This window comes from Parasteatoda tepidariorum, chromosome 12 (assembly GCF_982258835.1).
Source record: "Parasteatoda tepidariorum strain Cologne lab strain chromosome 12, Ptep-v5.0, whole genome shotgun sequence".
Taxonomy (NCBI): domain Eukaryota; kingdom Metazoa; phylum Arthropoda; class Arachnida; order Araneae; family Theridiidae; genus Parasteatoda; species Parasteatoda tepidariorum.
The window spans coordinates 7,991,595-8,018,681 of record NC_141766.1 but is presented as its reverse complement, the minus strand read 5'-3'; the positions used below and the strand labels follow the sequence as shown (position 1 = coordinate 8,018,681).

The 27,087-nt window shown below is 29.9% G+C and overlaps 1 protein-coding gene across 7 annotated transcripts in view; it reads left to right on the top strand.

Annotated features, from left to right (window-relative positions):
* Positions 1-27,087, top strand: part of LOC107443783 (plexin-A2) — a 285,630-nt gene that overhangs the window by 47,925 nt on the left and 210,618 nt on the right. For 3 of the 7 annotated variants that reach the window (XM_016057792.4, XM_016057758.4, XM_087155763.1), the window contains exon 2: positions 18,526-18,580. The exons of the other annotated variants lie outside the window; for them this stretch is intronic. The gene's annotated coding sequence lies outside the window, so the exon portion shown is untranslated. The remainder of the gene's footprint in view (positions 1-18,525; positions 18,581-27,087) is intronic. 7 annotated transcript variants of the gene reach the window in all.

The following is a 27,087-nucleotide window of genomic DNA, read 5'->3' as shown; positions in this document are numbered from 1 at the left end:
AAAAAATTTAACAAGATTGAACTATCCTGTTAATTTATGAAGAAAAGTTTAAAACGATTGTTATAAACTTGATTGCGGTTATTAACTTGAAATAATTTATTAGAAAATTCCAAGCAGAGGCTTTTATCCCAATTATGTTTAGAATTCTAAATAAGTTTTATGGTTGGAAATGTCGTGTTTTTTTTTTATCTATATAGTACATTTGTAAAACAATTCATATTTAATTAAATTTGCAACATACATTATGATAAATCTATGTTATAAAAGATTTTTTAACTAATAGTTTAAATAATTTAAACTAACTTTTTATTGCGTATAAATTTCTATTCATTTTAATAAATTATGCTTTTTTTTGGTAGAATAATTATATTTTAACTACTTCTTTTTTATTGTTTTAATTTTTACCATTAAAAAGTCGCAATAAACTTACTTGTAAACATGTATTCAACTCCATCGCATCTGTTTATTTAAAAATAGCAATAAGACTATGGACCTTCAATTAATTTCAAAATTGAGAATAATATTGAAAAAATATATACTAACTATCCCTTGTTTGATCCTTCACTGAGAAAAAAAAGTGAGGTCAAAACTACCAGAATGTGGTAAAATTTACAGTGCCTATAGGAACACCAAAAAGCTAGTTAGTTTTTACCGAGGCGCTTCGGTAATGATTTTGGTAAAATTAGCAGTAAAATATGGTTTTATAATGTGTGATAAAGTGGTAAATGTGGTAATTTTATCATAATACCTTAGAACATGATGTAACAAATTTTGATTCAGTTAAATTGGCTTTTCAGATTCTTATTTTTTTTTCCAAATGTGTAGTTATAAGAATTTTGAAAACCAGAATTTTCGATAAACCTTTTCCATATGAAAGGAAAAGGTATTGTTTAAATACACCATATATTTGTGTTTAATAAAACGTTAAAATACATCTGGCAAAAAAAAGAAGAAAAAAAAAGGCAATAGCATAGTTCTAGTTAATAAACCATTTTAAACCCAAATATGTAGTGCTTTTTTTTTTTTTTTTTTTTTTTTTACCAGCTGCCAGAATTATTTTCTCCATGAGAAATTTTGTATCAGCATTTGGGTTAGAAGTTTCATCTTTCGTTTTAGTTGTTCCCCCTTAATTTCTTAACTCGAACGCAATTAAAACAAATGTCTGATTTCAAATAATCTTATATCTTAAAAATCTTTCGTATTGAAATCATATTTAGGTTTAAGAACGTATAAAACTCTAGTGGCCCTCTCTTATAAAAGTGTCTGGCCAAAATTATATCTAATACCGAAAGATTATATCTAAAGACAGATAATAATCAAGTGGAGTGTTAATTTAGTAATAAAATCGAATCGGAATTTCATTTATACGGTGTCTAAAACCATAAAATAATTGCTGAAATATAAAAGCAAGTATAGAAAATAATCGTAAAATAATTTGAAAAAAGATAAAAGTTATCTTAACTATAAGCAAAATTGCATGACAAAAACTCGAATTTGGAAGTGACGATTTTAATCCAATTATGATTTGGATGAAAAAAAGAGAAAAACTTTTTTGCGAAAATCAACGTTAAACTGTTAAATATACGGAGAAAGTCTGTAAAAAAATGGCAATTTCTCGCAACGTGCGGTTAACGATAAAAAGCAACAACAACAACAAAAAAGCGATATTTTTCTTTAAACAAAAAATTTCTTAGGAAAATATGTTTCTTTTCTTCCTTTCCTGTAGAATTTACAGTTATTTTTTACAGTGCAGTTCAATATTTGGGGAATAATAATTTGTATTTCTTAACGCTTTTTTTTTCATTATAAATACTTCTTCTGCTTATTAAAAACTAATATTAGGAATCGATTTTGTATTTTATTACTTTTCCTCGTATGTCATACTTGTCCACTTAGCTTTGTGAGCGGTGATTAATTGCAACTGGTAACTTGTTATCGAAACAATGCGATATAATTTATAAGCAAAAAAAAAAAAAAATAATGGATGGAAAAATAATCTGTTCCAGCTTCGTATGACGTCATTGTATAGAGTGGGGGTGGTGACGAATGGTAAAAAATTGTACCCGGGGCTTGATGTAGGGGAGAAATCCCCCTTTCCGATAAAGCCACTGAACTTGATATATGCAACTCAGCGAATTTTTCTTTTAGCGTACTGTGTCAAAAATGCATTACTTATTCGTTTCTTTTGACGTTGGAAGACATTTGGCAACTTTGGCGATAGAGATATATTATTTTACTGATTGTTGACGATGGGTCAGAAACCTTCAGTATAAAGAAAAATGCGTGACTTTACTCATTCTAGAAAACTTGACGTTTTCCTTTCCAGTGTCGCTTATGAAAAATGATCTTTTTTCGCTAGTCGTCTCTCCTGTGCATTCTTTATTTCGTCTAAAAGGTGAGAAATGCGAAAAATAAATAAAGGAATAGGGTGTTGACCAGAAGGAATAGAAGAGTTTCAACTGTGTTTTTATCGGTTGATAGGTTAAAAAAGAACGCAGAAGAAACACTTAGTTTCGGAAAGATTTATGTTACACCGTTACACCCCATACCCCTTCGAAACTTTTTTCGTTCGTTTTTTTTCTAGGGAAGATAATCTTTCCTTCATTTTAAACGAAAAGGAAGTAAAAGTTGCAACAAAAAAAACTTCGGATTCGAAGAGCTTTTAGATGCTAGATAAGGTTTAGTTATATTCCTCCACGGGGGAAAAGTATTTTCAATTTCTTGCTTTTAATTCACTTTTTTTTTATATCACCGATAAAAAGTCATGATTTGCCTTAGGTGTCTTTAAAGCCTTTAATACGGTAAGAATAGTAACTATTTATCTCTAGGTGAATTTTTTTAATTTTGACCTTCCTTTTTACTAGAAAAAAAATAGTTGTAATCCAACCGATACAGTTCTGACAGTGATTGATGTTCTCTCTCCTGTATTTTTAACAAGGTATCGGATTCACAAATCTGTGTCTTATAATTTTTACAAGTCTTTGATTTCATGTATAATTTTCTTCTGAAAGGCTAGACTCGCGAACTGACTGTTTTAATTTATATACAATTAGCTAATTAATGAATGACCTCGTAAGTTAAACTGAAAAATAATACCAGATATCTGTATAATCAAACTCATTATAGATTTCAGTAATAATGAGTTTGATGTCTTGACTTACCTATTAGATCGTAGATTAATACTTATGGCTTGCTAAATCCTTATTCTGAAAAAAAAGAGGGACAGCATTAAAAAATTTAAAATAAAATTTTTGTATGTGTATAAAGCTTCCAACGTTTACTTTAAAGGAATATTTAAGAAATCTTTAAAACAAAGAAAAAATATTTTACTATTGACAGAAGTTTACCTTAATTTCTTCAAAGAACCACTAATAAATGCTCGATAAGGTTTAGTTATGTATAAGGCCCGGATTTTGATGACATTTGCATTTTTTTGCATTTTTGGACATTCTTTGTCCTTTAGAGCATTTTTTGAGATTTATAGGTCATTTTCTTTAAAATTTTGGGGCGTATTTTGCATTTTAAAGCATTTTTTTTGATAAATTTTTCTAATTTTCATTATTTTTTATAATTTTTTATTATTACACTGGCTTCCTAACAATGAAGAAAATTTCTAGGATATTAACAGGTGAAGCAACATCTTTTCAAATTGAAGAAGAATTGTCAGTAAGTGTGACCGTCCTTTTCAAGTACGCACGAATAACATCAGTAGACGTTGAAAGAAGCTTCTCCTGGTATAAAAATTTGCTTTCAGACAAGAGACGCTCGTTTACATTTCAAAATATTAATAAAAAAAAATTTATAATCCACTGTAATTCTGATATTTAGTAATATTATGAGATGGAAGTTGTTATATTCGTTTAAGTTTCTATACAAAATGAAAATGTTTTGGAGTCAATAAATTTTCCTTTTTTTGTTATTTTTGGATATAAAACATATTTGTCGAACTTTAATGAACGTAGAACAATTACTGCATTGCTTTATATTTTTTGAAACGACTCATAATAATTTTGAAGAGTAAAACATTGTTTTAGTTCAATATTTTTACTTCTATTTAAGTCATGTCATAAGGCATTTTTAGCGCAATTTTCGCATTTTAAGGGCATTTTTTGCACTTTTAAGGCCATTATTTGCAGTTCATAAGGGTATTTTTGGCACTTTTTAAGGGCATTAATTGAGAATTTTTAGGTCATCAAAATCCGGGCTCTAGTTATGTATATTCCTCTTCGCGTAAAAGTAATATCAATTTCTTGCTTTTTATTCGTTTTTTTTTAGATTACCCGTAGAAAGTCATGATTTGTCTTAGCTTTTAATACGGTAGGAATGGTAACTATTTAACTCTAGGTCAAATTTTTACCTTTCCTTTTACCAAAAAAAAAAAAATAAAAAGTAAAGATGATGTTTTTAATCCAACCGATACACTTTCGAGATTGATTGATGTGCTTTCTTCGGAATTTTTAACAAATTATAAGTTTCACAAATTTGTGTCTCTTAACACAAGTGATTGATTTCATATATTGTTTTTCTTCTGTAAGTCAAAACTCGCTAACTAGTTTTACTAATTGATATACAGTAAGCTCATTAATGAATGATGTAAAAAATATTTCATAGAATGAAAAAATAAAAGAACGACTGTAAGAGATCCTCAAATATATTCTAAATTACCCTTATGAAGAGTTTTATGTTTTTCACTTACCTGTCAGGTCAAAAGAAATGCTTATGACTTACTGCTGTATCCTTATTCAGAAAGGAAAGAAAAGCAGCATTATAAAAAAAATAGTCATTATGGTTATATAGTTTTCAAATATTTCTGTAAAAGAATATTTAAGAAATCTTATAAACAAAGAAGGAAGATATTCTATTTATAGGAAGTTTACTTTAATATTTTCAGAAATTTACTACTTCTTCGAGGATTATTTTCTAAATTTTTGAAACCTGCATGGATCTTTTCTGTATAAATTTATCTGATTATTATCGTCACCTTAATACTCCATCACGATTTTGTAAACTTAGAACTAAAAATAGAAAGAAACGTTTTAATTTATTCTTTGAAACTCTATTAAAGCATTTGGAATTTTTCACAGGTACTGAAAAAAAAAAAACTGTCCGTAGATTGTTACAATAAAATGTTCTTACTTAGTAATGGTTGATTTTTTTACTTCAAAGAAGACAGAAGCTTTTTTTTAATTTAATTTTTACTGGATTTAATTCAAAATGCTACCATTATCATGGAAAAGTGATAGTTATATTGAAAGTAAGTAAGGTTCTAAGTCAAATTCTTTAAAATACTTTTGCAGTAGCTATAGTTGTAATAGAATTTTCACTCTTTGTATAAATGTAAGGTATTGACTTTTCGGTTTTAAGATCATTAAACGATGAAAGCTTCTGTATTTGCCACGGTACTCAATTGCTACCATGCTTTAATAGAATTTTTATAGTTCTTTTCAAATACTATTTCAGTACTTAAACAGCACCGAACAGAAGTAGCATATAGCTGTAATTTTTTATACCTTATTAATTTTAAATTTTTTTCTCCGTAATGATTAAATCTAGCGTTTGTTTAAAAATAGTAAAAAAAATTTATGAAAATTATATCAAATGTCCGAGCCCGAAACCTTTTTTTCGAGTAAACAAGCCCAAGCCAGCGTTAGGTTGAGCTTGTCTCATTTCATAGCTGCAATAAAATTTTTAAAACTTGTATTGACTTTCCGATTTCCAAGATCTATTTAAACCGAGGAAGCTTTTGTAATTGTCACAGTATTCAATTGTTATCATAGTCTAACCTTTGTAAGAGAGGAACGTTAGAAATTTTTCTCGAGTTCTTAAAAATACCATTGCAATAGATATAGTTGCACTAAATTTTTGTACTAAATTTTTGAACATGAAGTATTGACTTTTTGGCTTCAAAGACCATTAAACGGAGTAAACTTTTGAAATTGCTACGGTATTTATCTGACATCATAACCTGAACTTTGTGTTCGAATTACAAAGAAACATTTTTCTTTGCTGTTTAAAATTCCATTGTAGTAGATAGTAGTAATAAAATCTAAAATTTTCACACTTTGTAAATGTAAAGGCATTGATTTTTTGGCTTCAAAGACCATTAAACGAGAAACTTCTGGTGAATTGAAGCGAAACACACCGTGAATAACTAACTGGGAGTTCATGAATATATAAATCCACTTTGTGTGGTGATTTATTTATTCATGATCTGAATTTCAAATGACCTAATTTCTTATAATTAGAAACCAAGAAACGAACGGAAAAATGACAGAAACACTGACTCCAGTAGGCTATTGGTGGAAAATACGATTTCATTTGCGCTCAATGCCTTTAAATGAGATGTTAAATCGAAAGCATTATCGTAATTTTCACAAAGCATATCTTCGGAAGATGAAATGAATTATAGATATGCATTCTATGTTTTATTCTGATTTTTTTTTTCCTTTTGCATACTATTTAGTACTCTCATTAAACCAATTTGATCTTATTATTTATAACTAATTGATAACGCTGGAGAACATTTATTTTTTCATTTGCGCTCAATGCTTTTAAATGGGATATTAAATCGAAAGCATTATCGCAATTTTTACCAAACTTATTTTCGAATAATGAAATGAATCATAGCTTTACATTCTATATTTTATTCTGATTTCTTTTAAATTTATTTTTTGCAAACTATTTAGTACTATCATTAAACTAATTTAATATTTTGATTTATTATTAATTGATAACACTGCGGAGCAAATTTTGATGCATTTATACAAGTTTTTGATCTTGCCTAATTCGGGTGTGGGAATTTCAAATCTAAACTTAGTTTTAGTTGGAAAGCTAGAGTTTTTTTTATTTTTTTTCAAATGATATTTTTATCTCAGTTTCTTTTTTGTCTGCCGACCGTTGTATGGTGGTCAGGGAGCTGACCTCATTTCAGAAAAGTCCTGGGTTCGAATTCCGTACAAGGCATGGATGTTCTTTCATTCTCTTTTCTATTCAATCTCTTCTTCCTACTGTGGAAGCAATGTTACATAATATAGTGTCCCTGAAAGAGTGGTCAATAAATCTGCCCTTCCGATAACCGAATGTCAACATCTGGGTGAGCATTAGAGAGAAAAAAATTTTGATCAATATACAAGTTTATAAAGAACGTGTAAGCTTATGTTCATGCATATGCACTTATCTGTCTGTTTGAAAATAAAAAATTCAAAAAAAAAATAAAAAATTCATCTGACTTTAACGTTTTTCATCATATATTGAGATGTATTATCACCTTCCTACCACACCATACATAGCAGAGAAGTGGGGCGACTTAGTTGTCACTCAAGTGAGATTTAAAGAATCCTGGTGAGGAATAAATAATTTAAGTGCATAAAAACTGTAGCTTGTAGATTTGAAATAAGTGGAGCGAAAATATTTAAGATCTGTTCAAAAATCTTATGCAGCAGAAAAAAAATGCTTCTTAGTGTAATTGAAGATAATAAATATTATTTTTGGAAAAATTTAGATTTTTTTTAGGGAATATTTAACTATAGTCTTATTTAACAATGCAGTAATAAGTCAATGCAGTTTTTGAGATTCTGGTGGATAAGGTACCAAGTGGCAGTCTATGAGTCTTTTTAGAGTGGAAGAAAATATCAAGTGCATTTCACTAATAACACTTCCCTTCTCTGAAAGCTTCTTTTTTGACTGCATGTTTAAACACTAAGAGCGTGATTCTTAAGACGCCTACAGTTTCTATGTATCAATGACAGAAACATTTTTTTTAGTGTGCAGACTATTACGAATTAAAAGAAAAATGGTGCACAATCAGTAATCGAAAACTGATTCTACAAAATTGATGCAAATTACTATAAACTTAACTTTTACCTCTGAAGTATCCAAAATCTAATTAAAAAAAATTTTCAGAAATCCAAATTTTTATGATTTAAGAGTTAAAAATTTCATCCGAATTTTTATGATTTAAAAGTTATTCCTAATATATTCCAAGAAATTCATTTAAGCAAATTTCTTCAATATGCTTATGATATATAATACATCACATAAAATTTTGCTAACAATAAATTTAAATGAAAATTTAAAAATATTTGTAAAAATTTAAAAAAATTTTTAATAGGTTAAAATTTAACATAAAATTGTTTAATTCCTGTTTTCCTTAAAACTAAAATAAATCCTTCATAATAAAATATAATAGATTTAAATAACTCAAGCAAGCAACATGTTACCTCAAACATTTTGGGAAATTCCGTTTCTACCCGAACAATTTTTTAATACCCCAAAGGAAATGCAATTATTACTAAGGAAATAAAAGAAAGCTTTTTCTCTAACTTGATATTGCGTTTGCCAATAGAGATACTCTTATTTTCTTCTGTTTGATTTCCATTTTTCATGCATCGTTAATCTGCAAAAGGCGATAAGTGTACAAAAAAACATCTTCCAATTAAGAATGCATCCAGTCTCCTATAGGATCTCATCCCTTCCTGCTTTTAAATTCACTCAGGCGAGAAATAGAAATAAGCAGGAATTATTTACTATCGCAACACTGTTAAATCTACTATTTTTGTATTCTTAGTAACTAGGAAAGAAAATGTAATAGAGACACCCCCCAGGGTTGGTGAAGATTCAACTGTTTGGTAAAATCTTCGTTCCAACCAGTTTAGCATTGAATGGAATAGGAAATTTTTAATGCTCCTTATAGAACATAATGGTGTCTTCGTAAAAGTTGATTTTCTTTCTTCTAATCTTTGAGTTGAAGATGATGGATAAATTTTCACCTGAAGCAGGTTTGGTATGAAAGATGTACCCGGATATGAGAAGGCTATTAAATACTTGGGTAGATAAAAGATTTATTTATCAAATCTATTTTCGAAATGATTCATTTTAATCAAACTCATCTCGTAAGAGTAAGCTTGTTTATCTGTTTTTATTTATCTACTCGTTTGAAGTTGCGATTTAAATTGTTCGTAATAAGTTGCCCCGATGACTTTCGGTTAACTTTAACTTTTTTTTACTAAACATTTTATTACTGTACATAAAAAAACTGTGTATGGATTTGAACTATATTATAAATAAAATCAGCATGCAATATAAATTGCGCATTGGTTTGCAGATTACAGAACTTATTGCAAAATTCATATGCATGGTGTTCCCTAAAGACCACAATCAAAGGAGAAAATACAAAGACTTTTTCGAAAACTGACAAATTACAGTACAAGAAAGCAAATGCTATAAACATCAAAATAGGCTTAATCGGAGTTTAAAACTTGAAGTTGTTTCTAATAATCGTCTTTTAACTCCTCGATGTCCCCCCCCCCCCCCACTATCAAAACTGTCTTGTTGTTTATTACATTTTTCTTCCTGTACTGCGATTCGTCAAATTTCTACAACAGTTTTGTTTTTTCTTCGGTTAAATCGGTTTCTTCGGATTAGCTTGCGACTCCCATGTGCATAATTTTTTGTTTTCTATTTTGCTAAGTATTCTGACACATATTAATTTTAATTTTTACTGGATAAAAGGTCGTCTAACTTTTAATTTAAGAATTATTAAAAAATAGATTCAATAATAAATTCAAAATTTAACTCATTTCGAAACAGAAAATAAACAGCGAAATCTTTCATTTTCTATTTTTTATTACGTTGTTAAAAAAAACACCTTGCTTGTTATGTTTTGATGTTCATACTTATCCTATCTGTATTTTATAAAATAATAAGTTTAAATAATCAATTGAAAGGAATAAGTTAATCGTATTAAAAAGTGCCTTTCTGAAAACTACTTTTGTATTCAAAGGAGAAAAAAATTGATGATCAACGCTTCAATTTATCTTGTGAAAATATCAAATACATAATAATTTAATAAAGTATCTTCTCACATGCATATAAAACACCAACTTTGGTGCTAGCTAAAATAAATTTAGCCTTTCCATTAATTCATAAATCGAATCAACAGCATTTTGATTGTTCTTAACCTAAAGACATATAGAACACGTTATCTTTTCCTTTATTAAACAAGAACACAACATAGTTCGGTAGCAAGGCATAAATCTTGATTGTTTCTTGACATAATGAATCGATGAAGTGAAAGTTGTAGTATCTATTAATTTATTACTTACCGTTATTCGTATATAATCATTAATGTAGTTTTTCTTTTTGTGGTATTGGAGCGTGTGTATGTTGTGCACGTTCTCCGTTAATTGAGCGCTCTTCACAAAAGAGGGACTTCCAAAACACAATGAGAAACTGGCGCGTGATCTGCCTAGACAATTTTTACCCTTCTTAATACTTGGAAGAACATTCAATATTCATAACAAGAGCTCCGAGTCTGTCAACATACTTCTACTTGCCGCATCTTTCCTAATTAGAATACCAGCTTGGAAACTTTCTTCAGGCTTTTCCAAAACTTTTCACGCTCTGACCAGAAATTCCATTTGCCGCCTCGTTTGTTGAGCATGCCTTAACCCGTTTCCTTAGGATCAATTTATTGAATCGACTTGGATTTAACAATGCATCTGAATTTAAGATAGGGTATGCATATATATTGCATCGCATTAATGGGTCGGGCGTTAAGCTGGCGGAGTTTTAGGGCCTTTCGAAGGCGATTTTCTAATTTATGCACGCCTTGAAGATGCTTAGATCCAATATAATAATTGCAGTGTCCACTCTTCAAAAGGAAACAACTTTGTCCAGATTATTAAGGACTCCGATGACTGAAATGTATTCTTGAATTATAGTTTGTTTTGGTTGATTACATTTCAAGGAAATCATTTTCTAAGGCATTCCTTGGATGGTTATAAAATTTCTCTTTAATTTAATAAGTATTTTAGTTTTACTATTTAATTTTGTTTGGGAATCATTTGGGAATATATATATATATATATATATATATATATATATATATATATATATATATATATATATATATATATATATATATATATATCTAATATAAGGGCAACAACCCCTATATTTTGGTGGATTTATTTGTCAAGAAAGCAGGAATAATGAGAACATGTTGTGCACAAGATTTTATTTTAGTAAATAGGTCGTGAAGCCGAAGTCACATCCCCGCTCTCCCGGCTGGAGAGGGGGGACAAAGTTCCAGTCAGATCCGACGGAGTTTAGTTGGTAAACATTATACACCAAAAAGTCACGCTAAAACATTGCTCCTGCATTTTATAGGATGATTTTTAGCTGTAAAGAGGCCCAGTCATATGCCTTTTTCTGTATTCTTACGCCTCATCAATTTATTTATTACTCATAGCAAATCGTTTAATCTTTCCATATATGGAAGTGAAAGATCTTAAACAAAAATTATATACTTTTGTATTAATAAAAGCATTAAAACTTCATTCCTTTTCATAAAATATCTTTAGTAAAAGATAAGGGTAGAAATTCTATTTTGGGACTTCAAGGGTGGTGAAATATTGTAGCTCAACTCTCTAGTTGCATCCTTCGCCTTCAGAACGTTAGACATAAAATGCAGCATACACAAAAGGAAGGTAGTACACGAACGGAAAGTACCACTGGATGTAGGTATCATTTAAACAAATGAAAAGTTTGACGATTAAAGAATTTGTTTTTTGTTGAAGATACTCGATGAATTATTAATTACCATGAGTTGCAGAAAAATTTGACTTGCTAAATTTTCAACTGTCCATGCGAATGAGATATTCGATATTTTCGATGCATTTTTTCACCGCTGATTTTTCCGAAGTCCCAGCCGGGCTCCGCTAATCTTAATTTTTGAGATAGAAATGCGTAAATTTCCTCCGCAAGCAACTATCCTGCCGGCTTCTAATATAAGGGCAACAACCCCTATATTTTGGTGGATTTATTTGTCAAGAAAGCAGGAATAATGAGAACATGTTGTGCACAAGATTTTATTTTAGTAAATAGGTCGTGAAGCCGAAGTCACATCCCCGCTCTCCCGGCTGGAGAGGGGGGACAAAGTTCCAGTCAGATCCGACGGAGTTTAGTTGGTAAACATTATACACCAAAAAGTCACGCTAAAACATTGCTCCTGCATTTTATAGGATGATTTTTAGCTGTAAAGAGGCCCAGTCATATGCCTTTTTCTGTATTCTTACGCCTCATCAATTTATTTATTACTCATAGCAAATCGTTTAATCTTTCCATATATGGAAGTGAAAGATCTTAAAATAACTTCTCTTTTGAAGTATAAATCCAATTATTATTCATGGGCATGTTTTTAGCCTTGAAGTCCCAAAATAGAATTTCTACCCTTATCTTTTACTAAAGATATTTTATGAAAAGGAATGAAGTTTTAATGCTTTTATTAATACAAAAGTATATAATTTTTGTATTACATATATATATATATATATATATATATATATATATATATATATATATATATATATATATATATATATATATATATATATATATATATATGCCGATACGTTTTAAGTGAAGGGCTTACAATCCAAATAATTTATTTTATAGATAAGTAATGTATTATATTTTAGCAATATGTTTTTTTTTTTTAATCGGTACTTTATTTTTATTACGTGAGTTATTCATTTATATTAAAATTTTGTTTGCACTAAGAAAAAAAATCTATTCTGAAATTTTTTACTTCATGTAATTTTGTATAAAATTTTATCAGTTTAATTTTTCAATCAATACTTTCAAAGAAAAATTTTGTTTAATTACTGCAAGAAAAATCTATTGGAAATGATAAAATGGGAAAAACCCAATTCGGTGTGGAGATAAGTTTTTTTCAAGTGGGACGCATCTGGAAGAAAAAAAAACCGCTTGGGTTTTTCTGGGATGGGCCCACCTTGGCAAACCCCGTTTTAAACAAAAAGTTGTTTTTTTTTTTATATTATGTAGTTAAAAATTATTTGTCTGTTTTTTTTCTTTTCTTTTTTTTAAGTAATTAAATTCTTAAATTTATTCTCTGGAAAATTCAAAGTAAACGCAATAAACCAGAAATTTCGGACTCTAGCAAAAGAAAGAAAACTGTATCAACACTAAAATAACTGATATGTCACGAGAATTTCTGAAAAAATAAATTCAATCATTTTTAATTTGAACAATCAGTTTTCAAAGCATATTTCAGACCTGACGATAGCTTTTTTCCCCCCGCAAAATTAACAAGACTTGTTTCAAATTTTAATTAACTTTAAATTAAAATTTATTTTTAATTTATTAATTAGCTTGTTAAATTATTTTTACTTCAAAAATGTAGGAAGTTCTAACGTGGTATATCAAATGTATCCCAAAAAAGTGCAATCTTTTATACTTCCCATATCAATTTTAGTCTTATTTTTTTATGAAAAATTTGCTCATATAAGTAAAGAAAAAAAATGCTTATTTGTTTTCGCATTATTACCACATAATAATTGGCTTGAAAAATCTTCATTTATCTATTCCCATAATAAAGAAATAAAAAAAAAAGACTTTAGATATATACCATTCAAATGCTACCACCTCTAAAGATTCAAAGTTTTCTAACGAACCCGCCGTAGAATATGTTAATTAAACGTTATTTTCTGTAACGTTAAAAAAAAATAAGAAAGGAAAAAAGAAACATTTCTCAGGTACACTGATTTCATCAAATGGCAAATTCGCTGTTAGAAGAAGAAAACGCATCTCATTAAATAAAAATAATAAAAAAAAAAAAAACTGAAAGAAAGAAAGCTAACAAAGAGAAGATTTGCATGCTTTTATGCTACAGAAAAGAATGTTCTCGAAAAAATACCCCCGTAAGGTTGGGCTTTTATATTTCCCCCTCTCCTTTTTTCTCATTCATTTTTGTTATAAATTTTAATTATTCAAGCAAATGAGCAAAAAAGGTACTGACATGGTTTTGGAGTTGTATAAAAAATTAAAAATGTGAATACCTCTTTTTTTTATTTCTAATTTCGGTGAATTTATTAAAGCTCTAGCTGAAAAAAAAAATTTTTTTTTCTAAAGGTACATTTCCTTTCCGCTTTTCTTCCCCTCCTGTTCACTTTTTTTCGGCAACTTTTTTTCTGACGACCCTATAGCCACCTGCGGCCCTTAGTTACTAGATTTTGTGCTCGCCTTGTCCCACAGGGACTTTAATTATCACGCGGGACGAAGATGGATGGGATTCTGTCCCATTGCTTCATTTTTCCATACCATCGAAAAAGGATTCCTTCAATTTAGAGCTACGAAAGTGCTTATTGCGCCTAGAGCTGTGTTTAAGAGCAAACTTAGTAATTGAGATGCCATATCAACAAATTTTTCTGCCCCAGTGCATAATAATAATTTGTTAAATAATTACATTTTAATGTACGTTATGAATTATTCACTATTTATTTTCCGTTTATATACGCGAAATGTAACTTAATAAATGTCAGCAAATGTATAACTTTCCATCCGTTGAAAGTGTTGCAACTTTTTGAACGCATTGTAATTAATTCTTTCGGAAGAGGTACCATTTGCATTTGATGTTTTTTATGGCAAGCCTCCGAGAAATTGAACCTTAATGAAAAGCGAATTAGCCACCACCGTAATAAAACATTAAATTGAACCATATATCTTTTCAAGTTAAACCATAGTATCGTGTAACTATATTTAAGGAGTACCGTGATATGGTTCAAAATAGCAACATACTCAGGCTGCAGTGGAATTGAACGATAATATAATTTGCAACAGTAAATACACTTCGAAATCATGTTAAGTAAGGATTAAATTAAATATATTCTACAGCACTATGTATCTTTTCAAACTTTTACCAATTTTAATCTCGTATGATATCTAATATTTCAAATAAAATTATTATTTTTAAGAACACTTGTTTAAAAGAAAAATCGTAAAAAATACTGATCTAGTTTGCTCTACAATACTCTAGATAAATGATCTCCGAGTCGTCGATCGTGCGCTATTAGTAGATCGAGGGAACATTTTGGGTAAATAGCCTTAACTAGCATACTAATTCAATAAGCCAAATGTAAGATTTTTTATTTTTAAAATGACGTTTCCTTTGGTTGGTAGCTTAGAGTATGATTTAAAAACGGTACGGTAGCTTCAAAGCTTCATATGCTTGGCAACCTTACTCAATTGATACATAACAATTTTAATCGATTTTTCCGTTAATGACAAATTTGAAATATTAATGAGATTTCTGGACTCATGATGCATGGCATATTGGTCTATTTGTAAATCTGAACCAGCGTTGGTTAATAAAATTCCTTATCCTTAGCTTTCGAAAACCCACTTGCTTCTGGAAATTCTTGAAAAGGAAAATGAGTTTATTTTCAGATTAAACCCAAAATTTGCTTTGCCCAGCTCTTTCCGAGATTTATGTCTTTTTGATTTCACGCAGGAAAAGTTAATGTGGCGTACCACCATTGCATTCATAGGAAGGCTTTTAAATCACCCGAAAGGAGTGATTTAGTGTCATTCACTCTAGGGTCCAATGTAGAATCCCAAGTTTTAATTTAGCAAAAGAGCTGTTGATCAAAAAGACACGAAAGAACCAGGAACTCTTCATCCAGACCTTTACGATGTCGGAATCAGAAGCTATTTGAAAAGTAGACTAGGGGAAACCCCTAGGGTACAATCCTAATTACGTAATGGCCCGCCAAAGGGAACACTACCTTACTGAAAGAAGCAAGCACTAAAGAGATTTTTAATAAATGTTTACGAGGTCTTCTGGATGTAAGATCTAAAAGTCAGTCGGAAAGAGATGCCAAGAGGGCTTAATACTTTGTAGAGGTTGGATGAAACTGATGATTTCCCAGTAGATGGGCAAGAGTTGATGATTAAATCTCGCTTCTTCCTTCCAGCCCTTTGGGTCACATCTGACTTAGGCTAAGATTGCCCTCTTGTCCAACAGGCACTTTCAACTGCTTTTCTAGTAGTGAAGTTAAAGTCGATTCTATCGAACTTTACTACCGAACTGATTGCAAAAAAATATAACGTAAACGCTTGCTTCTTTGACATAAAATCTCCTAGTAGAAAATGTCTAAATAATGACAAAGTTCTGTGAATGTTTAAGAGCATAAAAGTGTTTTAATTTCCATGGTTGCTTCAAAAATCTCGAGTTATTTCTGTTAATTGAAGAATTAACTTTGAACAAATGCAATTTTAAATTATTCGGAACAATACTTTTTTCCACATTATATTCATGAAGTATATACTTGTTCATTAAACAATATTAATACATTGTTTTATAGGGCTCATTTAACCAAACACGACGAAAAATTTATTTTATTTCAATTGAATTTTATTGCAAAATTTGATATTTTTAATGGATTTCTTTCAAATGAATAAGATACCAATGGTAATGCAAAAGCTGGGTGGGAGAAAATTATAATTGGTATTTTAGTGAACCTCTGTAAATTAGCTTTAAATTTTATACGTTGATAATAGGAAATAAAAGTAATGTCTTGCCTTTATTTTTTTGTCTGCAATCTTTCCAATTAATAAAATCTGTAAGTCCTGAGTCCCCAATAATCATTCAAACTGTTCGATTTCTAAGCGTTTTAATTTGCTTCCGTGAACTATTTGGTGCCAAATAAAGAAAGCACTTAGAAACATTTTTAGCTCCAAAAAAAGACGTAGAGCCTCCTTCATCTAAGGTCTAGCAATGCATAATGCCCTTTATATGCTTATCCATTCAAATGAAAGCTGAGTCTAAAATATCTAAAGTGTGAGAAAAATATTTAAAAATTTCTCTTTCTGATTAGGCAAATCTAAATTTCAATTCGAATTTTTTCTTCGAAAGAAGAGTGATATTTTTTTTTTTTTTTTTTTACCTAAGTCTGACTTTTAGAAATTACTTTCTTTATACCACAATTCTTTATATATTTTTTACAGATACAAAAACGGCAAGAAGAAAAAAAAAACATCTTTGCTACCTTCGTAAGATCTCTAATGCCCATCTCAAATATTTTGAATTCGGGAAATTAAAGCTATCTATTGCGTGAGCTTAACTGATTTCTCAAGTTACAGCTTTCCCAAGGAAGTGAGGTCACCAAGAGATGACAGACACCCTCATCCAAGAGGGTTTTGGGATTTTCACTACAGGGAGACAGACTTTCACCCCTCCTTTTTGCTTTGTTTATAAGCACGATGCTGTTAGTCGTGTAAGGTGTTTGCTATTGCCCCTGTCACCAAGGCCCCTAAGCTCTTCGAAATCCATCGTTAATAGATGAGAGAGTGGGAAATTGACAAATGGGACTTGCTTTGTCTCTGAAAACTCCTATATTTGTTTTTACTGACATTTTCAATTGTGAGTTTTTCTTTTTTTATTTCATGTTGAACTTTATAAGCCTACTCAATTTTTTCCTTATTTGCTCAAAAAGGTATTTTTTTTATGCGAGTGCTTAATTGATCCTATTCTGGAGCGTAAATGTCTTTTAGCTAGTTGAAAAGCTTTCTGTCCTGCTTCTCTTGATGTCTTCATATTATCCAATTTATCATATTAGTAATTTCTGTGCGTCATATAGTTGACAAATGTGCTATATATGCTACTCAATGGAAGTTTATTTTATATTTCATTCTGTTTTAAAATACGTTTATAATGCAGCTGTTCTTTTTTTTTCTCTCTCTCTCTTTCTTTTTTGCACTTTTTGGGTCTGTTTTGCATATCTTACTTTACAGAAATTAAAATAATATAGCATGCTAATTTTGATAATTGTAATTTCTTAATTATCTTTCATATTGTGTGTATATTAATATATTCTATGAACTCTGATATTAATCCTAATATATTTTATACAAATTGTTTAATTATAAATTAGTTTTTAACTTTAAAACTATTTATTCTATATACTCTTTTCGTATTAAAGCTGCATATTCTGAATTTTATAAAGTTAAGTCAGAAGTGGTGTCATTTATTCATATTGCATGTTTAAAAAACATATCTGTTTGATTGAAAAATATGCCTCTCAGCAAACAGGCACCATCATTTTTGAATTAATTGGAAAAGATTCGAGCATTTTCCACATAGCTTAACATGTTTTATATTTATTGTAGAGAGCCCAATCACCTAAACCAATTCGAAAATTATAACAAAATGAATTATGGTCGAAACATTTGCATTGACCTTAGAATAAAGAATAAATGTTAATGAAGGAATAAATGTTCATAAAAATCCAAACTAGAGAAATAAACTAAAAGTAGCTCCAGGTGACAAGGTTCATTACAATAAGCCTTAACGAATTCGGGCTGATTGTTATAAGCCTCAAAATATCAGATTGGATTAAAAATATTGAGAATTTTTCCAATTAGACTGGTGATTACGAAACGGTGGTAACGTTTGCAGAGAGCTGGATTGCTTAAAAAACAATAATAGCTCCATTGATAAGGTTCGCTGCAGTAAGTCTGATTCGGGCTGATTGTAATAAGCCTCAAAATACCCGGCGGGATAATGAATTTTGATTATTTTACCAGTTAGACTGGCGCATTGCGAAATGGTAATAACATTTGCAGAGAGCTGGCTTGCTTAGCAAACCTATAATCCATTATTATATACTCAAAACTTGAAAATACTTTTTCTGTTGAATTAATTTTTTTTCTTTTTTTTTTTTCTAGGTAAGTTTCCATTCCGGTGCCCATAGGTTTGCACAAGTGGTTTGATAGCTGACGGGTGAGATTTTAACATCTAATTCTGACAAAATACTATTCTTTTTGCTAATATTCTCAGATTTATTGTTTTGTTCTTATGTAAAATGATAATAAAAATGTGTTCTAAATTTGAATTTCACACTAAGCCTAACCATTATAATAAGTTAGAATACATAAAGAATAAAATCGTCTGATGAATAAGATTTAATTTAGATAATCAAATGAAGTGTACTTCTTGTTACAAAGGAGCAGACGATTCTATTCAGTTGTTTCAAATCAATTGATAAGTTCCTTATAGTAGCTTTGAAATTCAAAGAAAAGCCTTAATTTAACATTCATCTCGCGAAATCGTTCTATGTTCCCTTTCTACTTTCAGTTATAAGTGAAATTTGCATACTTTTGACTGTTTACATATGCAAATATACTTTTGATTTAGTTTATTTTTAACATAAATTTTTGCACCAAGTAAACTATTTAAATAAGCCAGTTTAGAACACTTCAGTCAGAACTAACTAGGTAAGTGTCCTAACTCAATTCAATTAAAGCGCATTTGAAGGACTGAGGAAATTTTGGAAGTACTGTTTCAAGAGAAGTAAGTCCAAAAGTAAGTACTTTGCGTTTTCTTGGAGTTCGCAGTCTGGAAATAACTTTTCAACAGCGTGAGTAATATTATTTAATCAAATGAGTTGTGCAGTTTTCTGCTTTGAAATTCCTTTCAAGGGTAAAACTTCTGACTTGTAGAAACTCAGGAAAGACGTGTTACAATCTTATGTGTTCCTTTTATTTCAATTATGCATTCAACCTTGACTACTTTCCAATTTGAAATCTTATTTATGCCTCTTAGATCTTATGCTGATATTATAACAATGAACAATAACGTGTTTGTTATATGGTAAATGCAAGATATATTTTACCTATCGGCAAAAGACTTCTTTTAATTATTTTCTTAAATTTCAATTATGCATTTAGCCTTGATTACTTTTCAATTTAAAATCTTAAACTAAGTTATTTAACTTTGTTACATTATAAAAGAGAACAATTATGTGCATGTCATGTGGTCAATTGATATTTTATACTAATAAATTGGTTTGTTGAAAATGAAATTCTATATATTTTTGTGATTAATATTATATATTAAGAGTGTTTCATTTAATTGGTATTAAATATTGTATTACATTTTTGTGCTAAAATGTCAATTGTATGTAAAAACAAAAAAATTCAGCAAACGTAAATGAATTCATGTTTTCATTATTATCTCATCTTGGTAAATAATGATGAAAAACCTAATGTTTGGTATATGTACATTGACAATGAGATTTCATGTCAACGCATGTTTAACATATTGACAATGCGATTTCAAGAGTTATTTCTATAAATTGAACCATCCTTTTAAAATATAAAAAAAAATGCCGTGGGAGTTCTATTTAAAAATGATTTATTTGAATATTAATATAAAATTATAGTCGAATTTGAAAACGCAACGCCATGTATTCAAAATTGTAACAGCATGAACTAATTTTTGAGCAAAAGGCATAGTCTCAAAAATAATGTAGAAGTAGATATGTGTGAGAAAAAAGTTCGTTGGCCGCCGGCAAGATTCGAACAAAGGAGCTCCAGATTCTTAGTAGGAATGCTTTAACCACCATAATTGTACAACCCAGTCCAGGGAAAATTAAGAAGCCTTATATATTCTATTCGTTTAAAAGTCTTTAAGATATAGCGTTATAAGCAAAAAGTGAAACTATTTTTACCAAATTAAAAGCCAATTTACCATTGAAATTGGAAATAAATATATCTTTATGTGTCGTTACAGCGACCAATTCTCCCTGGACTGGGTTTTGCAGTTACAGTGATTAAAGCATCCTACTACAAACCCGGAGGTCCTTGGTTTGAATACAGCTAACAGCCAATAAACATTTCATTGACACATTTATCTCTCCATATCTCCTTTAAAACGATGCAGCTTACTCAAAAATGAGTGTATTCTCTTTCAATTTTGAGTACCTGGTTTTCAATTTCGACTTTCATTTGTTTCGGACTTATTTTGACACATTTTTATTCAATTTCATGAAACCTTTTCTTTTTTTTTTTTTTTTTTTACAGTGTAGTATAATAAGTACATTCGAATGGCGATATAGAATTTATATAATTTCTTACATTTGTACACCATACTTTCACATTTACTTTCCTTAAATATCTACTGTACCAATAGAGAAGGATCAATCTAAAGTTGCACTCAATATGTCATTCCAAACACTTTATCTAATGAAACTAGAGATAGATCTCTCGAGCACTTTACTGAATAATGTCTTTAGAGCCTTTGATAACGATAAACATATTTACTTTGATCCTAATTTATGTCCTCAAATGGCAGAAGATGAAACGAAACTAAATTGGCAAACCTTTCAGCAACCTGAGCCAATCCTGATGAGTTGAGACCAATTTCAGTCGCCAACAGCCCTAAAAATGCCTCTTCAGTTTACTATCGCCCTTAATAAAATAAGTTGTCTCTGTAAAGTGGCTTAATATATACGTTGAAAAGTAATCATAAACATCAACTGCTTTTTAAATCATCAAAATAAACACTTCATATTTTCATCGAGTTTAGATTGCAGACTTTATCGTTACTCAACGAGATAAACTCTAAAAATGAATGATTTACTCTAATGTTTTCATTTTATTGTTATATTAATGTAGTTTAGAAGGATTGTTCATTTAATTCTCAGTCTTTTGTCATTCCAATAAATAAAAGATACTTGACTATTCGATAGTCTTAGAAAATGTGTTTTAAGAGTATTTTAAGCAACCATGGTGAAAAAAAATTCCTTAATTTTTAAGCTTATTAAATCTTAAATATAGTAAATATTTTAAATAACATTGATGTAGGTTTTATTGTTAAATTAAGTCGACTTAAACCATTTGTTTTTCATTTATTTATAACCATCGTTAAACACCGTTTTTATGAAAAAAAAAATTCCTAGCTGTTTTTAATATATAATCTTTGTATGATAAAAAATAAACACGCATTTAAAAAGTGTCCAATCAAATTCGGTTTCATGCTCTAGTGGATTTTAACGTTTTTTTAAAAATAAGCAATTCATATGTTAAAAAATACCTTTAATACTTGTTTCTTAATAGTTTCGTTGATAAAATCTTATTTGCAGTGTGATAACCAAATTTTGTAACGTTTTCTTTCAAATAAGCAAATTATAAATTTAAGAAGTATCTTTAATAGATTCGTTGGTAAAATCACGCTTGTTTATTCTAAAATACATTTAATAATATATTTGATAAAATGCACATCTCTTGCCCATTTCAAAATATATACCATAATTCTATGCTTCCTAAAACCATTAAATTATAATTCTATAGAAGAAGCATCAAAAACAAAACAAAATACTAAACTTTACCATAAAACCCACATTTAAATATTATCTTAATAAATTTAAAATTTCATACTTCACTCGAGCTTAACTATTAACAACTTAATAATTTAACACCAAATTTCTAACTCACAAACCATTATTTTTCGAACACTTAATTCATTTAATACTTGCATTCTTCCACTAGTAATATATTCAAGTCATCGCGTTGAAGTTCTTTTTACCCAAAAACAAAATTGAAGACCCATAATTTGACCATTAAAAGTGAACGATAAATATCTAACTTAAACGTAAAGCCAACATTTAAATGTTATCTTAATATATTTAAAATTTCTTACTTTGTTCGAGCTTAACCATAAACAACTTAATAAATTAATATCAAATATATAAACTATTATTTTCTGAGCACTAAATGCATTTAACACTTTTACTGATCCATCGGGTATATATTCAAGTCATCGCGTCGAAGCTCTTATTACCCGAAAACAAAATTGAAAACCCATAATTTGACCATTAAAGATGAATGATCAATATCTAACTTAAACGTAAAGCCAACATTTGAATGTTATCTTAATATATTTAAAATTTCATTCTTTGTTCGAGCTTAACCATAAACAACTTAATAATTTAATATCAAATTTATAAGCCATTATTTTCCGAGGACTAAATGCTTACACTCTTCCACTAGTTATATATTCAAGTCATCACGTCGAAGCTCTTATTACCCGAAAACAAAATTGAAAACCCATAATTTGACCATTAAAAGTGAACGATCAATATCTAACTTAAACGTAAAGCCAACATTTAAATATTATCTTAATATATTTAAAATTTCATACTTTGCTCGAGCTTAACCATAAACAACTTAATATTTTAATATCAAATTTCGAATGTATAAACCATTATTTTCCGAGGACTAGATGCTTACACTCTTCCAGTTATATATTCAAGTCACTGCGTCGAAACTCTTATTACCCGAAAACAAAATTGAAAACCCATAATTTGACCATCAAAGATGAAAGATCAATATTTAACTTAAACGTAAAGACAACATTTAAATATTATCTTAATATATTTAAAATTTCATACTTTGCTCGAGCTTAACCATAAAAAACTTAATAATTTCGAATATATAAACCATTATTTTCCGAGGACTAAATGCTTACACTCTTCCACCAGTTATATATTCAAGTCATCGCGTCGAAGCTCTTATTACCCGAAAACAAAATTGAAAACCCATAATTTGACCATTAAGGATGAGCGATAAATAATCTTCTTATACTTGGACTTTTATGTTACAAACAAAGCTTCGTATGGTTGATGTGATCTAGCGTAACTGAAGCATTGAGATCCGCTTTATAGGAAAGCATATTCCCATCTTTCAGTATTTTCGGCACGTCATCTGCAGATTTAGGAAACTCGAAACCGGATGAGCAGTATCCACCCATTTCATTGGGAAAGTCTCTTATGATAGAATACTTTCTCCTCCTATTGAAGAAGTTACTGCAATCATGTGCCATAGCCATATTCTCTTCTTCCAAGTGACGAATTCGTGAACCTATGGCGACCTTTAAGTGAAAAGTTCTAAACGGCTTATTAAATCCTTTAAATGCCTCAATCAGCTTTCAGATGGGAGAAAACAACTTTTTAAGAGTATTTATTCTATTGCTGTACTGCGGCTTTCTGTTTTATTTGTTTAGGATTGTTTGGGATTTAAGCGTTAAGTAAACGATTTATAAACATTAGTTACTTTAAACAAGGATTTATATATAAATGCGGCAAATTAAATAGAAATGCTTCTTTTTTTCAATGCAAATGTAAAAGTTTCTGCAATTATCTTACATTGTTTGAAGTTTTGGAAAAAGTTTTAATCAAAATACCGTTTAAATATGGTGCTGAGTTGCACCATGTTATCGTACAACTTTAAATTGATTACAATGCTAAGATTCTACTTTAATGAAAACATTATTCAATTTAGAATCTGAATTATTTGAGCGTAGATATATTTTCTAGGCGGAGGGGGTTCATCTTTTGGTAAAGCAAAATGAACCGGATAGTCTTAGATTCAGAAAATTGTGAAAAGATTTTCACGAAATTGTGAGTAAAGTTTTCACAATTTCACGAAAATTAACTTTTTGCAAAACATTTTGAGTAAACATCTGATCCGAACTCGAAAATACATATTTGCATTTCCAAATTACGCACTAATGATTTGAGCACATGTAATAGCAAAATAGTTACGATGCATACAAGATGCCGCGATTATCGCCAAACTAACCAATTGACTTGTGCTGCATTTATCATATAATCAAATATGACGCAATTGTCATGACACAAATTTGAGCATTTTGTTCAAGTTACGGTGGTTCGGTTAAAATCAACTTTGATTAATTTTCAGCTTTACAGTTCAGAACCTGCCCAACTCAATGCAACATAACTTATTGTTTTAATATTTTTCTGTCAAGTCAAAACTCAGAATCGTACCATTTGCATTTTAAAACTCACTGAAGCTCATAAAACATATATTAACCAATGAACTGCTTTTTTGAAAGTAACCTTTGACATCAAGTGACTTAGACCGCACCCTTTTTTACTGTAATTGCTTCGCTGATTTGGAGGAAATAGGTCCATCCATACTGACTGAGCATTTAACTTATTCTGTTCTGCAGAAGATAAAGGCTCTTAGGGTTTTAAATTAGGGGTCTTCTCTGCAGATTTAAGGAGGGAAAATATTGAAAAATCTTCTACTTGCATCCATTATTCTATATTGCGTGATAAAAAACCGAGGAAAAGATCGTCCATCAAGACTGGCTTAAAGTAAAACTTGTTGTAGCATATAAATAAGACTGGCTTTAAGAAAGTTTCGGTTAATATTTACCCCGTTAAGTCACCTATAATTGCTTTTAGTAACTACCCGATTTAATGTGTCTTCATTAGTTTTTCAAACCCGTAAATAACTTTTCCATCTCCAGAATTTCATTTTTTAATTTTCCACACCTCTAAGCCAAGTCCATTTATTATTACTTCGTGTTCCCTGTTCTAGCACATACATTTACGAAGAAACGGGTTATGGCTTTTTAATTAAGAATGAGATGTTATGGCTGCAATAAAAACTTTAATTCTTAAATAACACCAAGAAAACATTTTTATTACTCAAAATTACACATAAAACTAGCTCATAAAGTCTTTAGATAGTTAGATAAGAGTATGTTTTTGTGAGAATTGCTTTTAAAAGGAGGCTGCTTGCTTTTATTTTTTCATTGTATGGATCATATGATTCAGTTGACGTCTCATGATTAAGTCTAGTAATTATTCTAAGCCGTATGAAAGCTATACACTTATAAATATTGCTTTAGCTTTATGAAATACGATTATTGCTCATCGTGCATTAACCCATTATTAGAGTTTTTGTAATTATTTTTTAAGGAATGTAAAAAGCGTTTTTTAAGTTAGGAAGATACTAAGTCAAAACATTAGGATCGAGACGGCGGAATAATTTTCTAATTTAAAAGGTTAAAAGAAATAAACGTTAATAACTTGAGATAAAGACTCCAGCAAACGAAACGATGGCATTTACGTTAGATTCTGTCATGTAGCAAGCATTTTGGAACTTTACTTTTAAATATGTATTTCGAATAATGTTGATGACTATCTTAAGGTTTATTTTATTTATTATTATTATTATTTCATTATGGTACCTTAAAACAAGAATTAACAAAGAAATTATATATATAAGAAGTAAACTTGCAAAGTACTTTTAAAATACCCACTAATTACCCTCTTTTTTTTTTCTTTCTGTAATTATTTTGATAACGACTGCAGACAATTACAAAATTAAATTATATGTTGCATATGAAGACCAAGAGGAAAAAACGGTTCATTTTTCACAAAAATGACGATTTCATCGCGCCATCTGTTGCATTATGACAATTACTTAGTTTTTACATATCAATAACGTAAAAAATCGGTTCTCCCAGGCATTTATTACACAATGAAGATGGGCCGTAATGTGAAAAAGCCCTAAGTTTCCAGGAGCAAAATAGTTTTTTTTCCCTGAATCACACACACACAGAGCTTACATGGACATAAACCAATTATTCCCCGTGGTATATTTATATTCTCCTTATTGTACAAATGGTCCCAGTTTTGAAGACTCCAGTTTAAAAACTTTAAAACCGAACCCGTCGAGATTATACACTCTCGGAAATATTGATTTAACTTTAAACCATAATACGATCCGAATTTGCTACAACTTTAAGTTGTTAAAATGAACAATATTTAAGTTCAAATTGAAGGGAAATAAAATTCAATTTAATTTAATGGTTCTTCTTGAATTTGATTACTCGATATTGTTTAATCAAATTTAAGGAATACGAATATATACACTGGTTATCATAAATTAAGGAAAATTCACAAAAATCGCGATAACTCAAGAAATTACACATGGAATTTTATGAAACTTACCCACAATATACAACACATAGTAAGGTATTAAACAACATAAAAAGAAATTATCAGACATTAATAGTAGTATAGAAATTAGCACATGTATAAAATAAACAAATTGGAAGTATCGGTTTGCAATAGAAAAAGTACCTTTAATATGGAATATGATTGCCTCTAGAAGCAATACAGCACAAACAGCGATGTGTGATGCTTTCAATTATGCGGTCTATCAGTTCAATAGGAAGTGAGAGCCATTGCTCTTGTAAAGCAGTTGCAAGCGTGGCAAGGGTCTGAGGGGGCGGATTGATGGCAGATACACGCCTCCCTAGAGCATCCCAAACGTGCTCGATAGGATTCAAGTCCGGGGATCGAGCTGGCCACTCCATGCGAGTAATTGTTTCCTGTTGAAGATAATCATCAACAATGCGAGCTCTGTGTGGTCTTGCATTATCGTCCTGTAACAGGAAGCAATCACCAATTGCCCCGGCATATGGGCGCACATAAGCATCAAGGATGTTGTCTCGATAAACCTGAGCATTCACGGTTCCCCTTGGAAAGACATGGAGGTATGTGCGCCCTCCTAAGGATATGCCTCCCCAAACACAGACACTGCCTCTTCCGTATGCATCTCTTTCACGGATGTTTGATGGATGATAACGGGTCCCAGGTTCTCTCCATATCAAATAACGTCTACTGTCAC